This window comes from Capra hircus, chromosome 17, assembly GCF_001704415.2.
Source record: "Capra hircus breed San Clemente chromosome 17, ASM170441v1, whole genome shotgun sequence".
NCBI lineage: Eukaryota > Metazoa > Chordata > Mammalia > Artiodactyla > Bovidae > Capra > Capra hircus.
This window is the reverse complement of record NC_030824.1, coordinates 41439427-41465433: the sequence shown is the minus strand read 5'-3', so window position 1 is coordinate 41465433 and position 26007 is coordinate 41439427.

Sequence of the window (26007 nt, the reverse complement as noted above, 5' to 3'; positions counted from 1 at the left end):
AGACTTGCCCTGCCATGGCTGCTGAAGTACACCTCTAGGTGGGAGAGCATACTGGTCATGCAAACTGCCTATGGCTGAGCAGGGAGTGCTCCAAGTTGTTCATTGTGCTCAGCTTCTCCAGGGATCGTAGGGCTCCCTGTCAAACCTTATTCTGCTCCAGCCTCCCTCCAAGGAATTTTGGCTGTGGCTTCTCATAGCCTGGGGCTGCCGGCGGGCCTTGCCAGCCTGTCTTGAGGGCCAAGGGGATCAATATCTGTAATTGATACTTGGCATTCCAGGGTACCCAGCACATCTGTTAGTAGCTTTGAATTAAATCAAACTTCTTAATTATGTTGCTGAAATTTGCTAAATTCCTACTAATTTTTTATCTGCTTGATTGCCCTTTCCCATCTTATGTCTTTTATTACTTATTTAATTCTATTCTCTCAAAACTTTGAGTTAGTCATTATTATTGTGCTAATCAGCTGCCTTTGCTCTCAGAATACTTAAAATCTACTCTCTTGGCAAATTTTGGGCAAATTTTGGTATACAATACAGTATTAACTGTAGTGCTGGCATTAGAGTCATCATGATGTACATGAGATCCTCAGAACTTATTCATCTTATAATTGAAGACTTGTATACTTTGACCAGCATCTCCCTATTTCCTCCATCCCCCAACCTATTACATAGTTAGGGGATGTAACATGCTTAGAAGCTGCCAAATCCTTTTAGAGAATAGGCCTGGAAATGATATAGCATCATTCTTTCCAGCTCAATTGGTCACAGAAGTCACAGGCCAGCCCATATTCAATGAAAGAAAAAACAGACCCCACTTCTCAATGGGAAGAGTGTCAAAGAATTCATAGCAATCTTTAATCCACCACCAATGCTTTTGTCTGTTTGTGACTAATGTTCAGTTCGGTTCAGTTCGGTTCAGTTCGGTGGCTCAGTCGTGTCTGACTCTTTGCGACCCCATGGACCACAGCACACCAGGCCTCCCTGTCCATCACCAATTCCTGGAATCTACCCAAACTCATATCCATAGAGTTGGTGATGCCATCCAGCCATCTCATCCTCTGTTGTCCCCTTCTCCTTCTGCCTTCAATCTTTCCCAGCATCAGGGTCTTTTCAAATGAGTCAATTCTTCACATCAGGTGGCCAAAGTATTAGAGTTTCAGCTTCAGCATCAGTCCTTCCAATGAACACCCAGGACTGATCTCTTTTAGGATGGGCTGGTTGGATCTCCTTGCAGTCCAAGGGACTCTCAAGAGTCTTCTCCAACACCACAGTTCAAAAGCATCAATTCTTCGGTGCTCAGCTTTCTTTGCAGTCCAACTCGCACATCCATACTTGACTACTGGAAAAACCATAGCCTTGACTAGATGAATCTTTGTTGGCAAAGTAATGTCTCTGCTTTTTAGTATGCTGTCTAGGTTGGTCATAACTTTCCTTCCAAGGAGTAAGTGTCTTTTAATTTCATAGCTGCAGTGTGCACTTGAGTAATTGCCAAGCTAGAGGCAAGTAACTGCTCTAACAGTTCATTTGCATAGTGAATTTTAAACCACTCATTATGTGAATTTTTGTTTGGATTTGTCTTTTGCCAAAGTGTGAGTTCAATCCTTGAAGCAGAACCACTAGGAGATCAGCTACCTAGCTAGCTGGATAGATATATTGACTGTTAGATAGATCATGGAGAGATATATACATATATACACAGATGATAGATTTGTTACAGGTTTGACCTAATACAGTTGTGGTGGCTGCCTAAGCAGTCTCTATAAAGCTATAATTTTAGTATCTAATAGTGGATATGAGGTCTGCAAAGTAGGCATAACAGGTGTAAATGGGGGAGAGCAAAGTCAAGCTAGAACCCACCAGTATGAGCTAGAATAAGAAATTTCAACATTACATTGGTCAGTGAAATAAAGAACTTTAGAAAATTTCAAAGTAATTTCAACTGAATTGCTTTTTAAATGTCTTAAATAATTTTTGTCATTTGGCCAAAGTTTCTCATTGCTTTTTTTAAATAACAATTTGGAGAGATTAGAAGAAATCATTATTAATAAGTCTTGATCAGGAATGGTATATAGTCATTTCTAATATAAAATCTGATACAAAAAGGTTATGTTTATGAAAAAAGTTTCTCATATAAAAATGTGAAAACATTTTAACTAGGCATATAAAAATGTAATAATGTCTTATCTAATGTTTTATATATTTTTATAATTATATAAAATGAAGAATGTGTAATAAATATTTTGCTAAACCCTACAAAACATTTTCAGGCTTCCCTGGTGGCTCAGTAAAGAATCCACCTGTCAGTGCAGGAGATCTGGGTTCGATCCCAGGGTAAGGAAGATCCCCTGGAGAAGGAAATGGTAATCCACTCCAGTATTCTTGCCTGGGAAATCCCATGGACAGAGGAACCTGGTGGGCTAAAGTCCAAGAGAGTCAGACACAACTTAGTGACTAAACAACAACATAGAACATTTTCAAATCAATTCTATCTTTTGTTACTGTGCTGTACAAATTGTACAATTTTCTATATGTGTCAAAGGATTAAAAGGATTGGAATCACTGATATAAAATGACATATATAGATTTTTGTATCTAACCAAAAAAAAGTCACATTATGCTTCAGTTCAGTTCAGTTCAGTCACTCAGTCATGTCCAACTCCTTGTGACCCCATGAATCACAGCACGCCAGGCCTCCCTGTCCATCAACAACTCCCGGAGCTCACTCAGACTCATGTCCATCGAGTCTGTGATGCCATCCAGTCATCTCATCCTCTGTCGTCCCCTTCTCCTCCTGCCCCCAATCCGTCATAGCATCAGGGTCTTTTCCAATGAGTCAACTCTTCACATGAGGTGGCCAAAAAAAAAGTCACACTATGCTTAGGTGTACATTATACATTTGTAGAGCAACAGCAAAGAGGAAAAAAACAAACCAGGAAGTATGGGGAAAAGGAAGCAAATCTAAAGGTCTGTTCACAGTTTCAAATTCTGCAGACCCTCCTAGAGAATGAACCATTCTTTTCACTTTCCATGCATTCACAATGCTTAGAGATCCTTGCATTTCTTATTTTGATAACCTTTCAAATTAAATTATAGATAATTCAGCAATAATTTGAGGACATGATTGCTTCCATTAATAGAAAGATCTTTGAAGTACTGTTTTACCATCTTCTTCAAAAACACATAAAGTAATGATATGTGTAACTACAGAACCAACATAAGTAATGCTGATTCAGAAGATGAAAACAAGCTGCAGTGTTTCCTAGAGTCTATACTTTAAAGTCTGAATCCTTGGAATCCAAATATTGAGAATATGTTAGAAGCAGGGGTATTTTGGAACAAAGGAACAAAGGCTAAAATGTAACAATAAAATATTAAAATTATATGTCAATTTAATATTTTAATAAGATTGGGAAAAATTAGGAACTGTAAAAACAAATACCTTCTTATAATAGATATAAGTGATATAGCTGTCATATTAACTCTCCTTTCCTACTCTTCCTACCACTTTTCCTAAATGGGCATAATCAAAGGAAGACATCTAATGCAAAGGCAGCCAATTCACGGGCCTGTCAGCAATCAATGACCTGGAATCTGAATAAAACAGATGAGCTTGGCCAGTCAAATTCCTCCCTTTAGGAAACCGAACCAAAAGACTTTAGGGAAATTTTCAGTTTTCAGTAGGGGTAAAAGCCAACTGGACATATCAAGAGGTGCCATGATGTAAGAGGTCTGGAGTCCTTATTATAGGTCACATAGATGTGGTTATAAGGGAGCCAGGCAATAGAGAAAAGAGGGTGGAGGCAACATACAAAAGGAATGTTCTGTTTGTGAAGCCAGAGAAAAAAGTAGGAGGGAGACAAGAATGGCCTCGGTCCATTACAGCTTCCCTTTAGATCCAATTATAATTCAATTTCTGTCTCTGGATTCCTCCAAAATCTCTCTGAAACCTAAGGTTTCTTATAATTAAAAGGGCCCAAACCAAAGCAGTACATCCTAAGGTTAGTACACTTCTGGCCAAACTTATATATAGTTTATTTATCTGCAAGAACTGGAACTCAGAACAAAGGCCTTACATTAATTAAGGAAACAATTTGCTATAAAAGAAATTGGTTCCACTGTGATTTTCCACTGTGGTGTAATCTTGGGAAATTCACTTTATCTCTCAAGCCTCACTTTTCTCATCTATAAAAACAGGCAAACAGATTTCAGGCTTGTTGCAGAAACAACAATGCATGTAGAACACCTGGCTCCTGGCACTCAAAACTTGGTAGTTGTCACCTTCTTCAAAATAAAACCTAAGACTTGTTCAAAACTTTTCTACTCTATTTAATTTGGTACACTCTGCAGCCCTGATGAGGTAGGCAGGGCAAATGTTCCTCTCTTTATTTTACACATGTCTTAGTAAAGACTCAATTCCCCAGCTGGCAAGTGAAAAAACTGAGACTTGAACACAGGGCTTATGACTGCTGGTCAATTTGCATTTTTCACCAGAAAGCCTCACATTTCATCAAAGTCCAAAGAGTGCACTCATGGATTAGGAAAAAACTTGCAATGGAGAAGTTGAAAAATTATGGAGAGAAGGATCCTGATTAACCCTCAGGTCAAGGAAAAAAAATTTTTTTTCCATTAAAATACCCTTTCTGCAGTCATTCCTGATTTTAGGTTTTTATAGGTCTTTGAAATACTAGGAGATCAACAAAATGCACACACACATATAGCTCCATGAGATAATGGAAACAGTGGTACTTTCTAGGGTAGAGGAAGAGAAACTCATTTCATTAGACAATCCCGGAAGAATGACATGAGAGGCCAGGATGAATGCAAGGAAACGTAGAAAAGGAGGGAGGAAGAGGGGGAGGGAAGCAGGGAATTATTTCTGGCACACCTAATTACTGCAGAAACTCACCTGCTAATCCCCAGAGTAATTCACACTTTTATAGATCAGTATGACAAATTACTTTTTCAAATTTTATTAAAACAATCCTGAAAGTTTCAGATTTAGATAGTGAACTTTGTCAGATGCAATGACATTTCTAAATAAAAGTTAGTTTCTAAATCTAAGTTTCCAAAGTTTCCCTTTTACATAAAATAAGAAAGGTTTTAATTATTGTACATATTTACCTTCTTATGATTTGAATAATTAAAATGCTAAAACCACAGCCACATCCTAGTACATAAAACCCTCAAGGGGCAAAACTTTCACTTCCTAAGAATTCTGTTTGGCACCTGGAATGTTGTGAACACACAACACAAACTAAGCACTGCTCCCTGTTCCTTCCTATTGGGAGCCTTGACAGGAAGATCCAGGTCAACGAGATGAAGCACACAGTACTCTCATATAACTGCTCCAGGGCCTCAGGTTCCCTGATGACATGACCCCTAAGGTCTCACGTAGAGCTAAATTTCTAAGCTCTATAAACTTTCAGCTACTTCTTCAAATCAAGTCTAATGATGATATCAGATGACTGAACTTCCTCATAAGTGCAGTCAATGTTTATTAAGCCCTGCCCATCTTGTATGACTCTGAAGTCTAGAGTGACCATAGTCTCAGGGTTAGGAGCTTGAGCTTTGGCATTTATGAGCTGTGCGGCCCTAGGAAAGTAACTAATTTACCCAATTATAAAATGGAATAATACCTACCTCATAGTATTTGTTGGGAGGATTAAATAAGTTAATGAATTTAATACACATTAAAGAATGCTTATAAGAATGCCGACAAGATTGTAAGTTCTCAATACTGTTGGCTGCTTATTATCCTCTTTCCACAAAGCAACATTCTTTAATATACGCAAGCACAAAGTCTTTAGAAACACCTGCCACCAGGGAGAAAAGACAAACATTCATAAATATGAAGGACATGAAAGCATGACACAAGACACTGCTTGCTGCAGGCTGCATCTGTGCAGCTCAGCTGAGGTGAGCCTCATGTTGTTGCATGACTGGCCTTCACCACCAGCCTCTGCTGGTCGACTGGATGACAGAGTGTGGGTGGATCAGGAGAAATCCCTCCCCGTTACTGGTCAAAGAGCCTGGCCCAGCATTCCCTGCTGTCCGCCATTAGAGCACAATGGACCTGATACACCGCTAACAGGTTTTAAAAGTTGAGAGGTTGAGAGGACGAACCAAGGGCATAATGGAAGAGCTGGCATTCAGGCTATCTCTGTGAAGGGTTGTCAAGCTGCTTTTTGAGGGCAGGTGCGAAGAGAGCTTGGGGAGAATGGAGCAGAGCTTTCCAGATAAGAGGAGTAGCATGTGTGTGCCCCTGGGCATAAGGTTTGGGGAAGCCAACATGGAAAAAGACCAATGATGCTGCCAGGAAGAGAGAGCATGAAATAAAGTGTAGCAGTAGCTACAGCCAGTAATACCAGGGAAGATTTTTGCCTATTTCGCCAATTTACAGAGAAATAACCTCTGCAACTGGGTGTGCTTTGTCGTCAGGTTAACTGCCTTTTAGGATTATATTTAGACTTTCTTTTTCTTTTCTTAGAAAAATCTCAAGTGACTGCAAGTTCCACAGAATATTTAAATAGGTTACAATAACCAAGGAATGCCTTTTCCCTTTCAGGAAGACCCCTGAAACTCTAGATTCCAGAGAACTAGATTCCTCATTCATCTGGGGGATAGAATGGCAAATTTGAACTGCCCACTCCCATCTCCCTCCATTCTACTTAAGGACTCTCAGTTCACTACTCAGTAAAAGGAAGGAGCATTTTCTCAGAATGAAAATCAATTCTCCAGTAAAAGAAAGCTGAGTGAGGGTTTCTAAAGGTTAGAGACTTCTCACACCAGTCAGAGCATTTTATATCACTGGAAAAGGATAACCAAGGGGATTACAGGGAGATTACTATAGAGAAAAACAATAACATTTAAAACCGCAAACCCCACTTGGTTCCTTATATGGCAACCAATAGTGATGCTCAATACCTGCTGTCATGGCGCAATAGTTAGATGAGAATCTCAACTCAGTCACAGAACTCTTTCATCCATGCTGCTCATACAGAAAAGAGAAAAGGAAAGGAAAATCTTATAGGGAGAACTTATTTTCTTTTTTAAAGTTCATCGTGGGGTTCAGGGAGAACTGGGAAACAATAGTCTAATTAGGAAGAAGTTATCCTCACTGGGACAGGCACATCCTACCAGCCCTTTTCACAAGCTATCAACACATGATTTACACACTGTGGAGTCATGGCTTCCCAGAATCTTTGTCTGATCCTCAATTCTTTTCCAACTGGGGGAAATGTTGCCAGAGATTTTCACTGAATGTCACTTTCACCAAAAAGATTCTGATTAAGAATTTTGGAATCTTGGACTGGAATACTTTCCAGGACAGTTATTGTATCCAAGGCTTCAAAGGAGTAAAAATTGAGGATAAGAGAGAGAATTACAGAAGATAATCTGTAAGACTTTAGTTATTAGTTAACCATCCGCCTGGATGCTGGCTTTGCTCCTTCCCTGTGAACTTACTGTTGAGATTCTGTTAGCATTCCATCCAGGACCAAGGGATTTATGACAGCACAATATAGAGAATAAAGGAGAAAAGAAGATGATTCCAAGGCTCCAAGCCCAAGATAAAAGATAAAAAGATAATGGGGTAGATGATATAGGGAAGAGGTTCATTTTTGGGAGGAAGATAATTGAGGTACGCTGAGAGACAGAAACAAGACTGGAGAGAAGGTGTGAGATCTAGCTTCAAAGATAGGGTCACAGCTAAAACCATAACATAAACTCTCTTAGGATAAAATAATTAGCAACACAATTTAGCATGCATGTCCAGGTACACAAATGCACAAGGCCTGGGTTTTCAGTGTAACCAGGAGGAGGAGGGGAAAAAAGGAAAGACACAGTGAGGATAGATCAGAAAAGTAGGAGGCAAAACTCTAAGATGTTCCAAAGCCAAAGAGAATATTTCACTCTGGGGAAAAGAAATAGAGAAGGAAGGAAGAAAGAAAGGAAGAGAAAAGGAAGGAAGGAAGGAAGAAAAAAACCTTGTGTTACAGTATTAACACCATACAAAGTAGATTTAAAGGAAAATTCATCATTCCAGGTAACAGAGCTATATAATAAAAGTCAACTTACAAGGAAGATATAATATTTCTCAAGTTGCATGGCAATGAATAACACAGTCTCTAAATAAAGCAATAATTGAGAGAACTTCAAGGGGAATAAACATTCTACCATCATATGGAGAGCTTTTTACACCCTTTACTCAGAAAATGATGATCCTAAAAATCAGCAATATCATAAAAATATCTCTAATGATTTCTAGCTATCGAGTTCCAAATTATTTAATGGTCTTTAATATTCTTATCTCACATCTTCCTCCTACTTGAAACTCTCCAACTTGAAACATGAACTCTAGTCAAGCCAGTTCACCAAACATACCTTCTTGGTTTCACTTCTATTTCTATCTTCAGGCTATGACACTTAGTTGAAATGGTCTCTCCTCTCCACAGACTTTATTTCCTTGCAATGGTGGAGCTGGCTGAAGCAGGGCTGGCAAAAGCAGATTTCTGGATCACAATGATGAAGGAGACAAAAAGACAGAAGGGCCCCAGATACAATATCATTCCTCAACTTCCACTGGAAAGTTATATTTGTTTCTAAATCTCCCTACTGGTTGCAGGCCATTCATCCCAATCAGAGTACAAGGACATAGCTTCGATGAAGTTTGGGGTGACAATCTGTGTAGAGTATGGAGAACAAGAAGGATTGGAGGGTCAATTGTGTCCTCTCTTTCAGGAGAAAGTTGGTGGCCCAGGAAGATAGTGAGTGGTCCTGAATGAAGTAGATTCATTCACCTGAATGGGTGGATGAAGCAGAAGAGGAATAGAGTATCTGGGATGTCAAGCCAAAATGTGACAAATAAGGGAAGAGCCAAAAAATAACTTGAAGGTATCAGTGATTGAATGAGAAAGAGGAGATTAATGAGACACCAAGATACAAGCTGAGTCTAATGTAGACCAAATATAATTAGTTAATATTGTGAAGTTTCAGGATTGGTCTCTTAATCCTATCAAGAAGCCATAAAATGACTCCTTGGGATGGACTCTAACATTCTGCCTCTTCTGACAGGTGAGGCTTTATCAGAATTTAGGGACACTTTGACCCAAAGACACAAGGAAAGAGGTGTATTGCTTCTCTTTCTAACTCCTGTAGTTGTAATGCACCTGTAAATAGTCAGTATATATAAAGTGACAAGTCACGATAAAGATAATGCTGTCTGCAACATTTCCTAAGGGCAAGAAAAGCAGAGGAGTCAATCATCTTCCCAAATCAGACTGTGGTTCTGGTCCTGTTATCACTGTCAGCACTTTATGAAAAAATATATAAATAATTCAAATCTAAGTGCCAGATGACAGTTTTAATAAACTAACAATTTTATGGCATGAAAGCCATGTTGTTCACTCATATTACTTGCTATCTAAAATGAAAACAATAACAATAATATACCCAGATGTACACCCTTAAATAGAAATTGGAAAACCATATAATGTCAAAAAAGGCCCTTTTCCAAATAAGCAGAAAGTCATGAAAATCAATAAGCCCCAGGCTATCTTCACCCTGGGGATACTGTCTAAGAATCAGATGTTTCATAAATCATGCTGCTTTCTTTATGCTAATCACAGATGGTCCCACCCCTTTCACAGCCTCAGAAAAGCCAGAAAATGCCATGAAGACAAATTCACTCAGGTGTAGGTTGAGGCTGCTGTCAGCACAGGCAACTGGAAGAGAGCTATTGAAAGGGATTTTAAGTCTTTCACGTGGATCCTGGCAATTATTTTGTGGATTTGACACAAAAAATAAAGGCAACAAAAGCAAAAATAAGTAAGAAGGACAGCATCAAACTAAAAAGCTTCTACACAGCAAAGGAAATCAACAAAACAAAAAGGCAACCTACCAAAAGGGAGAAAATATTTGCAAATCACTTATCTGATAAAGGGTTAATATCCAAAATATATAAAGAATTCATATAACCCAATAGCAAAAAAAAAAAAAAAAGTTTAAATGAGTAGAGGATCTGAATAGACATTTTTTCACAGAAGACACAAAAATGACAAAGTACAGGAAAAGTACTCAACATCACTAATCATCAGGGTAATGCAAATCAAAACTACAATGAGGGGTATCACTTCAAATCTGTTAGAATGGCTATGCTTAAAAGTTTAAGAAATAACAAGCAGAGTAAGGGAACCCAGTGCACTGCTGGTGGGAATGTAAATGGGTACAGCCACTATGGAAAACAGCATGAGGGTTTCTCTAAAAATTAAAAATAGATGGACTTGAAGATGGTTACTTGGAGGCCTTAGTCTGCCATCTTCTCAACCAGCCGGATTTCCAAGTAAATTTGTATTCCTTGCCTCAACAACAACAACAACAAATAGATGGACTTCCCTGGTGGTCCAGTAGCTAAGACTCCATGCTCCCAATGCAGGGGGCTTGGATTAGATCCCTGGTCAGGGAACTAGATCCCATATGCCAGAACTAAGAATCTGCACGCCACAGGTGAAGATCCTGCAAACTGCAACAAAGATAGAAGATCCTGTGTGCCACAACTAAGACCCGATGCAGCCAAATAAATAAATAAAATTTAAAAACAAATTTTTTTTTTTAAGTAGAACTACCACATGATACAGCAATCCTAGTTCTGGGTACACAGTCAAAGAAAATATAAATACTAATTCAAAAAGACACATCACCCCTATGTTCACTGCAGCATTATTCGCAATAGTCAAGACATGGAAATAACCTAAGTGTCCATCAACGGATAAGTGCGTAATGAAGATATGGTATACAGACAATGGAATATTATTCAAATTTGAGAAAAAATAAAAATTTCCCTTTGTGACAACATGAATGGACTTTGAGGACATTATACCAAGTGAAATAAGTCAGAAAAAGACAAATACTACATGGTATCACTTTTTTTTCCATGTGACATCAAGAAAAAAAAGTCAAACTCATAGAAACAAAGAGTATAAAAGTGGTTGCCAGAAAAGTGGCTGGGGGTGAAGGTGTTTGAAATAGGGAGAAGTTGGGAAAAAGGTCTAAACTTTCAGGTATAAGATGAATAAAGTCTGAGGATCTAATATAAAACATGGTAGCTAAAGTTGCTAATATTCTTTATTATATAATCAATATCTGCTAACAAAGTAGAAATTCAATGTTCACACACACACAGAAAAAAGATGAATATGTGAGGTGATGGATGTGCTAATTAACTTCATGGTGGGAATCCCTTCACAACGTCTATGTTTATCAAATCATCATGATGTGAAAGTGAAGTTGCTCAGTCATGTCCGACTCTTTGCGACCTGATGGACTGTAGCCTATCAGGCTCCTCTGTCCATGGGATTTTCCAGGCGAGAGTGCTGGAGTGGTTTGCCATTTCCTTCTCCAGGGGATCTTCCCGACCCAGGAATCAAACCCAGGTCTCCCACACTGCAGGCAGACACTTTACCATCTGAGCCACCAAGAAGATACTTTGAATATTTTATAGGGACTTTCCTGGTGGTCCAGTGGCTAAGACTGTGCTCCCAATGCTGGAGGCCTGGGTTCAATCCCTGGTCATGGAACTAGATCCCACATGTCACAGATAAAGATCCGGCATGCCACAACTAAGTCCTGGTACAGCCAAATGAATAGATTAATATTTAAAAAAATTTTTAATTAAAAAAATCTAATAATTTTGTCAATTGCACACCAATAAAGCTGGGAAAAAAGAAAAGAGATTTAAGCTCTCTAGGGAACCTTCTAACACTGAGTCTCTACTTTTTAGAGCACTAATGATCTCTGTTCGTTTCCAAGGCAAACCATTCAATATCACAGTAATCCAAGTCTATGCCCCGACCAGTAATGCTGAAGGAGCTGAAGTTGAATGGTTCTATGAAGACCTACAAGACCTTCTAGAACTAACACCCAAAAAAGATGTCCTTTTCATTATAGGGGACTGGAATGCAGAAGTAGGAAGTCAAGAGATACCTGGAGTAACAGGCAAATTTGGCCTTGCAGTACAGATTGAAGCAGTGCAAAGGCTGATAGAGTTCTGCCAAGAGAACACAGTGGTCATAGCAAACACCCTCTTCCAACAACACAAGAGAAGACTACATACATATGGACATCACCAGATGGTAGACATGGAAATCAGATTGATTATATTTTTTGCAGCCAAAGATGGAGAAGCTGCATACAGTCAGCAAAAACAAGACCAGGAGCTGACTGTGGCTCAGATCATGAAAGCCTTATTGCCAAATTCAGACTGAAATTGAAGAAAGTGGAGAAAACACTAGACTATTCAGGTATGACCTAAATCAAATCCCTTATGATTATACAGTGGAAGTGAGAAATCGTTTTAAGGGACTAGATCTGATAGACAGAGTGCCTGATGAACTATGGACGGAGGTTCATGACATTGTACAGGAGATAGGAATCAAGATCATCCCCAAGAAAAAGAAATGCAAAAAAGTGAAATGGCTGTCTGAGGAGGCCTTACAAATAGCAGTGAAAAGAAGGGAAGCGAAAAGCAAAGGAGAAAAGGAAAGATATACCCATTTGAATGCGGAGTTTCAAAGAAGAGCAAGGAGAGATAAGAAAGCCTTCCTTAGTGATCAATGCAAAGAAATAGAGAAAAACAATAGAATGGAAAAGACAAAGAGATCTCTTCAAGAAAATTAAATACACCAAGGGAACATTTTATGCAAAGATGGGCTCAATAAAGGACAGAAATGGTATGGACCTAACAGAAGCAGAAGATATTAAGAAGAGGTGGCAAGAATAACAGAAGAACTGTACAAAAAAGAGCTTCAAGACCAAGATAATCACGATGGTGTGATCACTCACCTAGAGCCAGACATCCTGGAATGTGAAGTCAAGTGGGCCTTAGAAAGCATCATTATGAACAGAGCTAGTGGAGGTGATGGAATTCCAGGTGAGCTATTTCAAATCCTGAAAGATGATGCTGTAAAAGTGCTGCACTCCATATGCCGGCAAATATGGAAAACTCAGCAGTGGCCACAGGACTGGAAAAGGTCAGTTTCCATTCCAATTCCAAACAAAGGCAATGCCAAAGAATGCTCAAACTACTGCACAATTGTACTCATCTCACAAGCTAGTAAAGTAATGCTCAAAATTCTCCAAGCCAGGCTTCAGCAATATATGAACCATGAACTTCCAGATGTTCAAGCTGGTTTTAGAAAAGGCAGAGGAACCAGAGATCAAATTGCCAACATCCACCGGATTATGGAAAAAGCAAGAGAGTTCCAGACAAAGATCTATTTCTGCTTTATTGACTATGCCAAAGCCTTTGACTGTGTGGATCACAATAAACTGTGGAAGATTCTGAAAGATGGGAATACCAGAGCACCTGACCTGCCTCTTGAGAAACCTATATGCAGGTCAGGAGGCAACAGGTAGAACTGGACATGGAAAAACAGACTGGTTCCAAATAGGAAAAGGAGTACATCAGGGCTGTATATGGTCACCCTACTTATTTAACTTATATGCAGAGTACATCATGAGAAACGCTGGGCTGGGGAAGCACAAGCTGGAATCAGGATTGCTGGGAGAAATATCAATAACCTCAGATATGCAGATGACACCACCCTTATGGCAGAAAGTGAAGAAGGCCTAAAGTGCCTCTTGATGAAAGTGAAAGAAGAGAGTGGAAAAGTTAGCTTAAAGCTCAACATTCAGAAAATGAAGATCATGGCAACTGGTCCCATCACTTCATAGGAAATAGATGGGGAAACAGTGGAAACAGTGTCAGACTTTATTTTTGGGGGCTCCAAAATCACTGCAGATGGTGACTGCAGCCATGAAATTAAAAGACACTTACTCCTTGGAAGGAAAGTTATGACCAACCTAGACAGCATACTAAAAAGCAGAGACATTACTTTGCCAATAAAGGTCTGTCTAGTCAAGGCTATGGTTTTTCCTGTGGTCATGTATGGATATGAGAGTTGGACTGTGAAGAAAGCTGAGTGCAGAAGAATTGATGCTTTTGAACTGTGGTGTTAGAGAAGACTCTTGAGAGTCCCTTGGACTGCAAGGAGATCCAACCAGTCTATCCTAAAGGAGACCAGTCCTGGATGTTCATTGGAAGGACTGATATTGAGGCCGAAACTCTAATACTTTGGCCACCTGATGCGAAGAGCTGACTCATTTGAAAAGACCCTGATGCTGGGAAGGATTGAGGCAGGAGAGGAAGGAAATGACAGATGATGAGATTGTTGGATGGCATCACCAACTCAATGGATATGGGTTTGGGTGGATTCCGCGAGTTAGTGATGGACAGGGAGGCCTGGCGTGCTGTGGTACATGGGGTTGCAAAGAGTCGGACATGACTGAGTGACTGAACTGAACTGAACTGAACTGGTGACAGCTCACGTGAAAAGAAACAAACACAGCAACATCAAGTATTAGTGATATCAATAATATAGCAGATAAGAGATGCTGCTGAAGGGGTGGTTTTCCCAGACTATGACTGACTGGAGGGGGAAATTGTGGGGAAGGGGTCATAATACTATTGAGAAGACAGAGGATAAAGCCCAACAGTGAGAACAATGATGTTCACTTGGGTTCTACCTGAGAGTAAGACCTAGCACCCAACTCCACATTATAAAGCATTTCCTAGTCTGTCCGTGTTCCTATGCAACTCAAAGGAACAATTCTGTTGTGACATTTGAATGTTTCCCGAGTTCTTAGACTGAAGTCCAGTTTTTTCTTGGTTTAATGCCAATTTCCCCATTTCTTTATGCCAGGCTCTGTGTTGTTTTGTAATTTACACAATAAAATGCTGTCTGTTCAAAGGGGAAGATCATGAGAGGATTTGCAGAAGCCCCTCAAATACTCCATTCATTTTTAATGGGGCACTTGACATCCTGCAAAGTTCACACACATGACGAAGAGATTGCACAGCGTGAACTGGAAGAAAATCCACTATTCCTCCAGGAGGAGGCTGATAACATGAGGTGACTAGTACATGGCATGTTTTATAGAACAGCTCTGTAAATGGTCATGCCCTTCAGCACAAAATGAATTAAAACATAATCATAATCCCAGTACCACAGTTACCACTGGGTGGCATTCTTTATGATTAAATATATATCACATTGTTTCCTGGCCTGCTAGGGTAAAAAACCGCTGAATTCAGATTGCCAGTTTAAGTTTTAAAAATAAAGTGATGTGCCAAAAAACTGTTTTTCAATTAACGCTTTATTTTCAGTTACAAATCAAGTCATCATGACGAATGTTGAAGAGGTATCCAGAGATCTTCCCAACGCTGTAGTTTCATGATGTTGAATATCGTTCAGAATAAACAAGACATTTGGTAGATATTTTTAAATTTTTCTTTATGGTTTCAATTTACTGTCAAAGAATATAAGACATAAAAATTCAGATTTATAGAAAAGATAAATTGGAGAAAGGATGTTATTTATACTTTCTTCAAGATTCACCACAGGATTCCTTTATAGCGAACCTCTGTGGTAAAATGACAGCTCCCAGGTTGGTTCCTGCAACTACGTGCTTTGGACAATTTTCTTCTTCCAACATTTGGAGGGATCAAAGAGAAGCATTTTTTTTCTCTTTCAAGGAGCGAACTACTCCCAGCCTCCTCTTTCTGCCAAGCTCCACATTTGAGATCATACCCAAGAGCCTGATGCAAGTCAGATACCAACCTTTGCATACTGTTTGAGGAAGGGTACCCATTGTTATTTCTCCACAACTTTAATTCTTCCTTTCTCAGCTTTAGGTAAAAACCTTTCACCAGCATTTGGAGACCCTATGGGAAGAGTCTCTTGTGGTCCTGGGCACTTACACCTCATGGAAAGAAAATGGGTACTGGTGTCTGAATCCCAATTCTGACTTCATGATTTAGTAGCCAAGTCACTGTAATATTCCAGAGTTTCCATTTTCCCATCAATATTGGGTATAATAATGCCCCGTTGATTGGAGAATAAGAGGATAAGTTGAGTGTTGATAAAGCATCCAGGCCTGGGCCTGTTACATAACAGGAGCTTAAACCATGGGAGTTTTTGAAATGACAGCTATTATCATAAGTGCTTTGTCTCGTCTTTCTCCACAACTGTTTTTTTCCCTTGTCTGTTTTTAATGTTCCTCCAGTAGATTCCCAGTTGATCCAGAGTTTCTTCCCCTTAACTTGCACCAGGCCCCATAAACTCCTCTTACCCTTACTCTCCCTCCTCAACCAGTGGATCAGCATTCCCATCACTCTCAACAAGAACTATCATGCCTTTCTCCTTAACCCCTCCTTAATCTGAAGTCTGACACTATTTCCATAGAACAGTGGTGTATCTGCATGTTATCATAGTTCAGTTCCTCTGATCCAGTCAAGTTAAACCCTAAACTTAACCCCTAACCCTAATCCACAGTGACTTTTAGGGAATGGAGACTGAAAAACCTCCTCTGTACATTTTAAATAGGATTTTATTAATAATACTTTAGTGTACAGACAACTTTCTGGTTGAAATCTGTGGTTCTTGGGAAGTGAGGTTCCCAGGTTTAAAAAGAAGTTCTCTGTGGGACTTCCCTGGCTGGTCCAGTGGCTAAGACTCCAAGCTCAAAATCCAGGGAGGAACTAGATCCCCCAAGCTGCAACCAAGAGTTTGCATGCTGCAAGAAAAGATCCCACATGCTGCAATGAAGATCAAAGATCCCACAACAAAGGCGCAGCCAAATAAATAAATAAATAGAAGTTCTAGGCAATATTGGGGTTTCCTGGATAGCTCAGTTAGTAAAGAATCCACCTGCAATGCAGGAGACCCTGGTTCAATTCCTGGGTCAGAAGATATCATGGAGAAGGGAGTGGGTAGCCTATCCCTTTGTCCAAGTACTCAGACTGGATAGGAAAGTAGATAGGAATAAAGGTACCTAGAATGTAGTGAGTGTCTATTAGTGCAAGGTTCTGTGCTAAGTATTTCACTACTATTACATTACTTAATCTTCATAACTACCCTCATAAAATGAGTACTGTTTTTTTTGTGATGAAAAAACTGAGATTCTAAGAGGTCAAGTGACTTGCTAAAGGCATAAAGTGAGTAAGTGGCAGAGTCAATATAAAGCTAAGACTGCCTCACTGTTAATGGTACACAGAGCTCTATAAAATGTAAAACACATTAAAACATACCCTTCTTGTTGGCTTAATATTTTACCTAGTACTTTGGCTCATTGGAGGCAAAAGACCCTCATATACGTGTCAGTAAGAGAACTCTGACCCCTTCAGTACCTGGGTAGTTGCAATACTCTCAAGTTGCAGAAAGTCTTAGGGACCAGTCTAACCCATTTTTCAAGGTTTCCAGAAAGCCACTAATTGCCTAGTGAAAAATTTTTTGATTTGGTTCTCACAATCACATGGAAAATACTAATTCTGTTGACCACAAGTTAATCTTCCTTTTCAAAAGCTATGTATGAACAAAGGTATAGAAAGACTTTGGCCTCTTCCATTATGAGATAAACAAGCCAGGTAAGGCCAGCCAGGTAATGGCCCAGGACTACAGCCTTAACCAGGAACTATAACATGACTGGGAGCTCAAATTCCACTGAAAATATAACCCCAGGTTATTGAAAATTATGTTTACCTGGCCTCCTTTTGGGGAATATACTGAATGTGTCTGAAAGCAATGCCTTAAATGCTGCTGGAGGTGAAAGAAAGAGATTCACAAGGGCTATGGCAAAGTCATGACGGGCAAGCCCTCAGTTGTGTTCTAAGATGAGATTGGGATGACTAGCAGACTCTTGTTTTGTAGGGTGAGGTTTGCATATTTGAATCCAGAACTAGAATGTCTGGGAGAGGCTGAGTCCTGCCACCCAGCATTCATTCATTCACTCAATACAAATACACCAAATGATCTCTATATGCTGTGTTCTGTTCGTGGTGCTGGGGATAAACCAATGAACAAAAAGACAAACAAAAAGACCTCAGTCTTTCTGCTAACTAAATATTAAAAAGTACTTAAAGCATCTCATGCCAGCACGTGGCCAACAAAGCCAACACAGAACCCCTTCATCTTACAGACTAAAAATGACTGACATAATATAACAAACAATGTTTTTAATATAGTTGAGATCCAAAGAAAGGATACCCCAGGTATCAGAAATAAAAAAGAAACATAAAGCTGAAGCAGTAACAGTAGCCCAGAGAAGGGACTGGACTAAACACTAGAGACCTCAGTCCATTAAGTGCTAGGATAGTTGTGATGGGTATCAGGAGATATGGCCTTGGGCTCATATAAGACAGAAAGTTAGAATGGAAATTCTGAACTAAAGCTGGTACTCACAAAGTTTAATGCCCAAAGTGAAAGAGTCTAAAAATGTCTGTTCTTCAGCATCAGAGAAGTGACAAAGAATACAAAAGAGGGTTTCTATTCCCAGAATATTTGGGTGAAAAATAAAAAACACAGATTTGTGTCATGTCCAGTTTAGGAGTTCTCATTTACACTGAGAAAATGAACATAAAAACCAGTCCCAGACTGGCACATGTCAAAAAGAAATCAAAGCCATTCTCTAGGGCAAGGAAGACTTTATAGGAAAAACCACCGCAGCTGAAGCTGAGCTCACAAAGCATATGCAGAAATAATCTACCTTGGGAAAGAGTGAGCAGACAAAAAAGTTTGGGAGGATTAGCACACCCAAATAGTTGAGATAGTAAAATAAACTAGTATAGCCTATTTTAAAAAGAATGTCTAAAAAGATTAAAAAGAAAAAAATAATTGAAACTCGAAGAAAAGAACTAGATACAATGGGAAAAAATTAAGCATATCTGTTGCTGTGCCAAATTATTAACCCACTGTGAATACCACAGTATTTATCAAAGTATTAAGTTACCTTGAGTGTCCTGATTCAAATCCTGCTTTCATTTTATGATTCTGTAATTCTTTATCACGTTCAGAGAACAAGCATTTACCAACACAAGGAACAGAATTAAGAGAATAATTTTATTAGTGTTTTAAGAACTTCTCAAATCTATGTACCCATCTTTCCTTTGAATAATGGGGGAACAAAGGAACAAAGACATCAACTGAGTTTACCTGTTGTATTAGTCGGGATAAAGGCTAAGCTTTTGTAACAAGGAAATCCCAAAATATGGACGTTTAGAGAAGATTTCTCTTCCGAGTAACTGGCAGAGTATCTCTGGCTACAGGTTCCTTTTATCTTATTTCTCAGGGCTCAGGTTCCTTTTATCTTATTTCTCCACCATCCTATAGGGCTGAAGGGGAGCAGATTTGCCACCCCAAAATATACTTCCTTGGCATATTCATTATTTCAAGCTGGTTATATTTTAAAAAACTTCAGATGTGACAGAAGCTCTGAAAATTGAGTACAAGTTAGCCTTTTGTAAAAAAAAAAAAAAAAATTACATTCACAAGGGAAATCTCCATTTGTAAAAGTGTCTCCCACTCTTACGGAGAAGAATGACTCTCAGTAAGAAATTTTTAACAATGGAAAAGGTAACAACTTAAATCCACATAACAACCTTTTTTTACTGTGCTTGTCCAGGTAACCATTGATTCCCCACTCCCCAAATCTTCTTTGGTCTTCAGCTGAAGAGGTGTTTTTTAAGGCAATGACTTCAGCTGTTTCACTGAGTTACTCAGTTTTCCTGGGCATCTCCCATGTATACAGGGAGTATGTGCAGGTTACATGTTATTAAACATTTGTTTTTCTATTCATCTGTCCTATATCAATTTAATTTTAAAGCAGAATCTAGAACCAAAGAACTAGAAAGATCTAGAAAGAAAGAAGGGAATTTTTTTCCACCTCTATAGGGCATTTCACCTAATCTGCATGGTCAAGTTGTTAAAGGAAACAGTGAAACCACTCACCCTGGCCAGACAAGATGGTGGTCAGTTGCATGAGCTGTCTTACAACAGGAAGTCCTGGTAAGGAAGGCGGAACGAATAAGCTACCACCAATAGGAAGAAGTCAGGAAAGGTCAAAAGAGAGAAGATACCAGTCCATATGTCCTACCAACCTCCCAGAATCCTTCTCACTGGAATCTATCCTGGCTGAGCAATGTCTGAGCCACCAAGAAGGAAACTGAGTCAGAATGATTGGCCAGAGACAATCCAGAAAGTAACCTCATCACCATAAAACCCAAGACTGCAAGTCATGTGGCAGAGCAGTTCTCCTGGGTTCCATTACCCTGCTGCTCTCCTCCTGGACACACCTTCCCAGAAAAGTCTCTTGCTTGGTCAGCATGTGTGTCTCCTTAGACAACTCATTTTCAAGTATTAGACAAGAGCCCCCTCTTGGACTCTGAAAGGGGTCTCCCTTTCTGAAACAAAATCTGAGTCACAAAAAAGTCCTGTTTCACTTAAGGGACAAGGGGCTGGATCAAATGGGATCACTGGCCTACTGTTTTCTAGAAATGGCATACATCACTTCTACTCTCATCACCTGGGCCAACTTCAGTTACTCGACCACATCCAACTGCAAGGGTACCTGGGAAACACAGTTTCTAACCAAGCGACCATGTATCGAGCTAAAACTCTACCACTATGGAAGAAGGGAGAAATGGATTGAGGAGTGAGGGTCAACTAGCAGTGTGTCACAGGTATAATTAGCAACTATTGGGGGGTGAGGTGATTAGCTAAACTTTTTTCATTTTTATTTATTTTGGCCAACCAGGGATTGAACCTTGACAGTGAAAGCACCGAGTCTTAACCACTGGACCACCATGGAATTCCCACTTTTTTTCATTTTAAAAATATGTTTAAGCCTATCTATCAGTCAATCACAACTATTTGTCAAAGTCCTGCTATTAGTTCATCACTGCAAGTAGCAGAAACAAACAAAAAGAGGTGACAATTGAAGGGTAACAGGATATGCCATCCCTAAATATTCCTCTTTGGCTTAAATATTATTTTAAGCTGATTATTTTTTAGAAAAAAAATATACACAGGAGAGTTTCTAAACATGTAGAATTTACTCTTTTGTAAGGGAAACCTCTACTTGTAAGGGTACCTCCCTCTCTGTACCAGAAAGAGAAGGATGACTCTAGGTCACAAGAGACTCTTAGCAATGGAGAAGGACACTTAATTCTGTATAACAACCTTACCCTGTTTATCTTACTTTTCATGATAACTTCCCATAACTGACCTCCCCACCCCTTAACAGCTTTCTTTGGTCTTCAGCTGATGATGATATATCAGGTGGTGACTTAGGCCATTTCAGAGAGATTTACTCAGTTTTCCTGGGCATCTCCCAGGTATACATGAGGTATACACGTTATTAAGTTTCTGTCTGATTTTCTCTTGTTAATCTGTTTTTTATTACAGGGAGGTCTCAGTCAAGAACAATAAAGGGTAAAGGGAAAAGTATCTGAAAGTTACCACTCAACATTGTTGCTCTCTCTCTGCCTCCATAACAGACTGCCATCCATTTCTATTGGTTCTACCAACAAATACTTATTGCTCTTCTTGCCTCTTTTCTAGCTCAGTTTCTTATCATCATTTCTCCCAAGGATTATTGAACAGATCTTAAGAATTTCCTTTCTTTCTTGCCTCCGAACTATCTAAACTCTTCCTGAGTGATCTTTCTAAAACACAGATCTAGGGACTTCCCTGGTGGTCTAGAGGTTGAGACTTTGTACTCCTAATGCAGTGGGGCCCAGATTCAATCCCTGGTTGGGGAACTAAGATCCCACAGCCACAATGAAGATTCCATGAGCCACAACCAAAGCCCAGTGCAGCCACATAAATAGACAAATATTAAAAATGGAATCAATAAACACAAATTTATTTTTCTATCTACCTACCTACCTATCTGTTCTATCCATCTGGTGTATACTTTGTGGCAGGCACTGTCCTAGGTGTTGGGATTCAACAGCGAACAACAGATTCAGATGGCGTCGTGATGGACACATTTTCATAGGAGGAGACAAAGCATAAATGATAAACAAAACAATGAGCACATTATAAAGTATGTTAGAAGGTGATATATACCAAGGAAAAGAGAAATGTAGAGCAGAGTAAGAGCGACTGAGAGTGTTAAAGGTGGGAGTAGGATGGTTGGCCAGGACTCAAACTGACCGAGAAGGACGTTCATTAAATGAGAAGGTAACATTTAAACCAATACTGAAGAAAGTGAGAGAGTTAGCTGTGAAGATCCCAGCAAAGAGAATTTCAAGAAGAGGGACAGCTGAATTGCAAAGACCTGTGGTGGGAGCACTCCTGGCAGGTTCAAGAAACAGAAAGGAGGCCAGTGAGGCTGCAGAAGAATGAGTGAGTATAGATAGAGATGGGATCAGAGAGGGGTGTAAGGACTTTGGTGTTCACTTTGAATCATATTAGAAGCCACTGGAGACTTTTGAGCAGAAGAGTGACATGATCTGACTTAAATTTTTTAAAGGATCATTCTGATTGTGATATTGAGAGTAGACTATTGAGGGAGGGTGAGGGAAGGAAGAGTGGAAGCAGGAAGACCAATGAGAATGCTGTTGCAATATGGCAGGTGAGAGATGATGGAGGATTCTACAAGAGCAATAACAGTGAAAGGCTCTGAATATATTATGAAAGCAGAGCCCACGGGATATGATGTAAGATACGAAAGCAAGAAAGATGTAAGATATGAAAGGATGCCATCATGGCATTTGAGGCTAAGCAAATGGAAGGATGCTTGTATGCATGCTCAGTCACCCAGTCGTGTCTGACTCTTTGCAACCCCATGGACTGTAGCCCGCCAGACTCTTCTGTCCATGGGATTCTCCAGGTAAGAATACTGGAGTGGGTTGCCATTGCCTTTTCCAGGGAAATGGAAGGATGGAGATGCCATTAACTGAGATGAAGAAGACTGAGGGAGGGGTTACATGACATTTTGAGGGATAGATCAGGAATTTGATTTTAGAATAATAAATTTGAGATGTCTATTTGACATCAAAGTAAGGATGCCAAGTAAGCAATTGGTTGTATAAGCCTGGAGTTCAGGCAAAAGATCTGGCCTAGAGATACAATAATAAAGCCAATAGGTATATATGCATATATACTATTACAAGTATTTTACATTTGCTAACTCATTTAACCCTCACAACAATCCCAAGAGGTAGTAAGAAATATTATCACTGTTACCAAACTCATATCCAGCTACTCGCTACTCAAAAATCAATACCAGTTGTTGGTAGAAAGCAAAGTTGCTCTTAATCATAAGGTTGGCAATCTGGAGAAAAGGTTGGACTCACTATCCCCCCAAAACCACCTCCAGAGATTCTGCTCAGTCATGAAATTTTTTTAAAGAGTAAAAGGGAAGTAATCTCAGTTAGTCATTGAGATAGGGGGTCAGATTCACAGCCATCTTCCACTGCATGCAGGTTTGTTGACTTCTTGTGATCTTTCCTTATATGTTAGCTTGTTCACACAGTTTGTTCAAGAGATTACTGAAGTTGCAGCTAGGGAGGAAATCTGGTCATCTATTAATTACTTATTCTTCATTTCTACTTTTTTGATCTATAGAAAGAACCAACAGGTTAGGCAAGGTAATGCATGAATGAAAGATCTGAAAGGTGTGCTAGGGCCAGAGATGAGTAGAGCATCTTTCCTGCCCAAAGCTGCTTACAAATCCCCACTTGTCAGAGTACCATTCCATTTCTATGGGATCATGGGCAAAGGTTCATCTTCTGTAACTTCATGCTGACATAGGGCATTGTATTCTTAGAGTGGAAGATGTCAACATGGGTCTGTGGCATCTCTTTGCTGACAGTTGTAGTTACCCATTTACATAAATGGGTGGAACAAGCTACAGTTGGTCTGATGCCCACAAAGATATAGATTGTTATAGCTATAGGTTAATCTCATTCTCTAAGGCCAGTTCTTGGAATTGTGCTAGCCATAGTTTCAGTACTGCTCAAGATGTAGCAGCTTTTGTCATAGCTACAGTCTGGTCAACATGTAGTTAACTTTTTCCCCTGGTGGCAATTCGAATATCTCTAAAACAACTCAGGCACGTGCATCAGACACTGAGTCTGTGACTCTATTATCCTAATCATTAGCTGCTTGAGCCTGCACTTTTGTGATTCAGAGAGGCCTGGAAGACTTCAGCTTTTCTATAAATAGGAGAGGCAGGGGACATAGAGGGGCTTTTGTGCTTGTGGGGGCAGGGAGGATGGCCCACAGAGTTCTGCTCAGTTCCATCTCTTATTTCACAGACTGGATAACTGAGGCATTAGAGATTAAGTAACTGAGCTCACAAAGGCAGTCTGTGGATGAGCCATGATTTTAATTCAGGCACGGAAGTATCACAAGCCATGCTTTAAGCCACAGCGATATAGTGTAGGTAATAAATTTGAGTCTTCAGTTATGAAGGAAATTCAAAGCTTTGAGTCTGCGTGAGATTACGAAGAGAATATGATATCAAAAAGATGGTCTGATATCTGGTTAATAAAAAATGGGCTGGGATGGAGGGAAGTGGGTAGGAGCATCAGCGAAATAAAATTGGATCTGATAACTATAAAGCTGCATAATGGGTACACGGAGGTTCATTATACTTTGCCATTTTGTGTATGAGTAAAATTTTCCATAATAAAAGCTGAAAACAATGACAGAGAGATGAGGAGGAATCATCAAAGGAGAACAAGAAAAAGTGACAATGAAGCAGGAAGAAAACTAGGAGTGTGACATCCTGGAAATCAAATGTTCCAATTGCCTATTGCTGCATAAAAACCACCCTAAAACTTTATAACTTAACCAAACGATAATCATTTAATTTGCTCAGAATCTGCGATTTGGGCAGGGCTCAGTGGGAACCTGTCATCTCTGCTCCAGCAGTGTCAGCTGTTGGCTGGGGAGACCCTCCTGGGCCTGAGGACCCATCTCTGAGGTGGCTCACTCACATGACTGGTAAGTTGCTATGTCAGCTGGGAGCTCAGTCGGGCCAGTTCTATCCTTACTTAGGGTCAATCCCCAGATTTAGTAAAGATTAAGTACTCCAGTGCAAATGAGAATTACTTGAAACTTCAAGCATGTGCCTTACTCTCAACTAACAAATGACACTTCAGAGGTCATTGAGGAAGATTCCACTAATGCTGGGATTGTTTTCTTTATAACAATTACAGGAAACAAGAAGGACACATTTGTTATCTAGGTCTCTGTAAATGCCAGGAGAGTGCCTGGATTTTACAGTAAGAGATTCTGAATATTGTGCATACCCTCTGGCACAGCTCCTCCTTGGAACTTCTCCTTTGTAAAATACTTTAAATATAGCAAAAACTAATGTTTCCTTAATCTTCTTATTCATAATTCAAAATAGTTCTGCTCATGGGTTTTTAGAAGTTGTTTTTTTTTTTTTTAATCATGGGTGGGCCAGCTGGTTGCTCCTCATCAGCATTTCAGGGAATTGACTGCCAATAAAGCCCATCAGAGTTCACTTGAGGGTTTTAACACTGAGACCTGATTTCTGAAATGCTTTGACCCTTCAAATAGGTGAGAGGTTGGAGTGCCAGGGCTGCATCTCTCCCCAAGTACACCTAGAAATTAGAGAATAGGAGGGGCAGCCGATCCTGAGACAAGTGGTCACTTTACCTGCCACTAAATATACACCACTGGGACTGCTGGGCTGCTGCAGAGGAACCAAGGGTGAAACAATTTTTTAAATGCATGGGGAGAACTGAAAGACAAGTTTTGTTTTACTTCATTTCTGCTAACTTGACTATATAAGGGGTATCTGAAACTATCAGATGTGAATTAGTACATGTTCTGATCACGGTGCAATATTTCTGCAGGTTGTCTTTAACTGTATTTTATTATCTGAGAACGGATTTAAACAGGCCAGTTTTTCCTCTGTGGTGAAGTTTCCAAGGGCATCATTCTCAACAACAGGCACCCATCATTGACCCATGTCCTTGGCCAGGAGTTGAAGTACTACTCAAATACTCAAGGAATAGACACAAATCTCCTGTGTGCGTGCTAAGTCACTTCAATTGTGTCCGACTTTGTGTAACTGTAGCCCACAAGGCTCCTTTGTCCATGGGATTCTCCAGGCAAGAATACTGGAGTGGGTTGC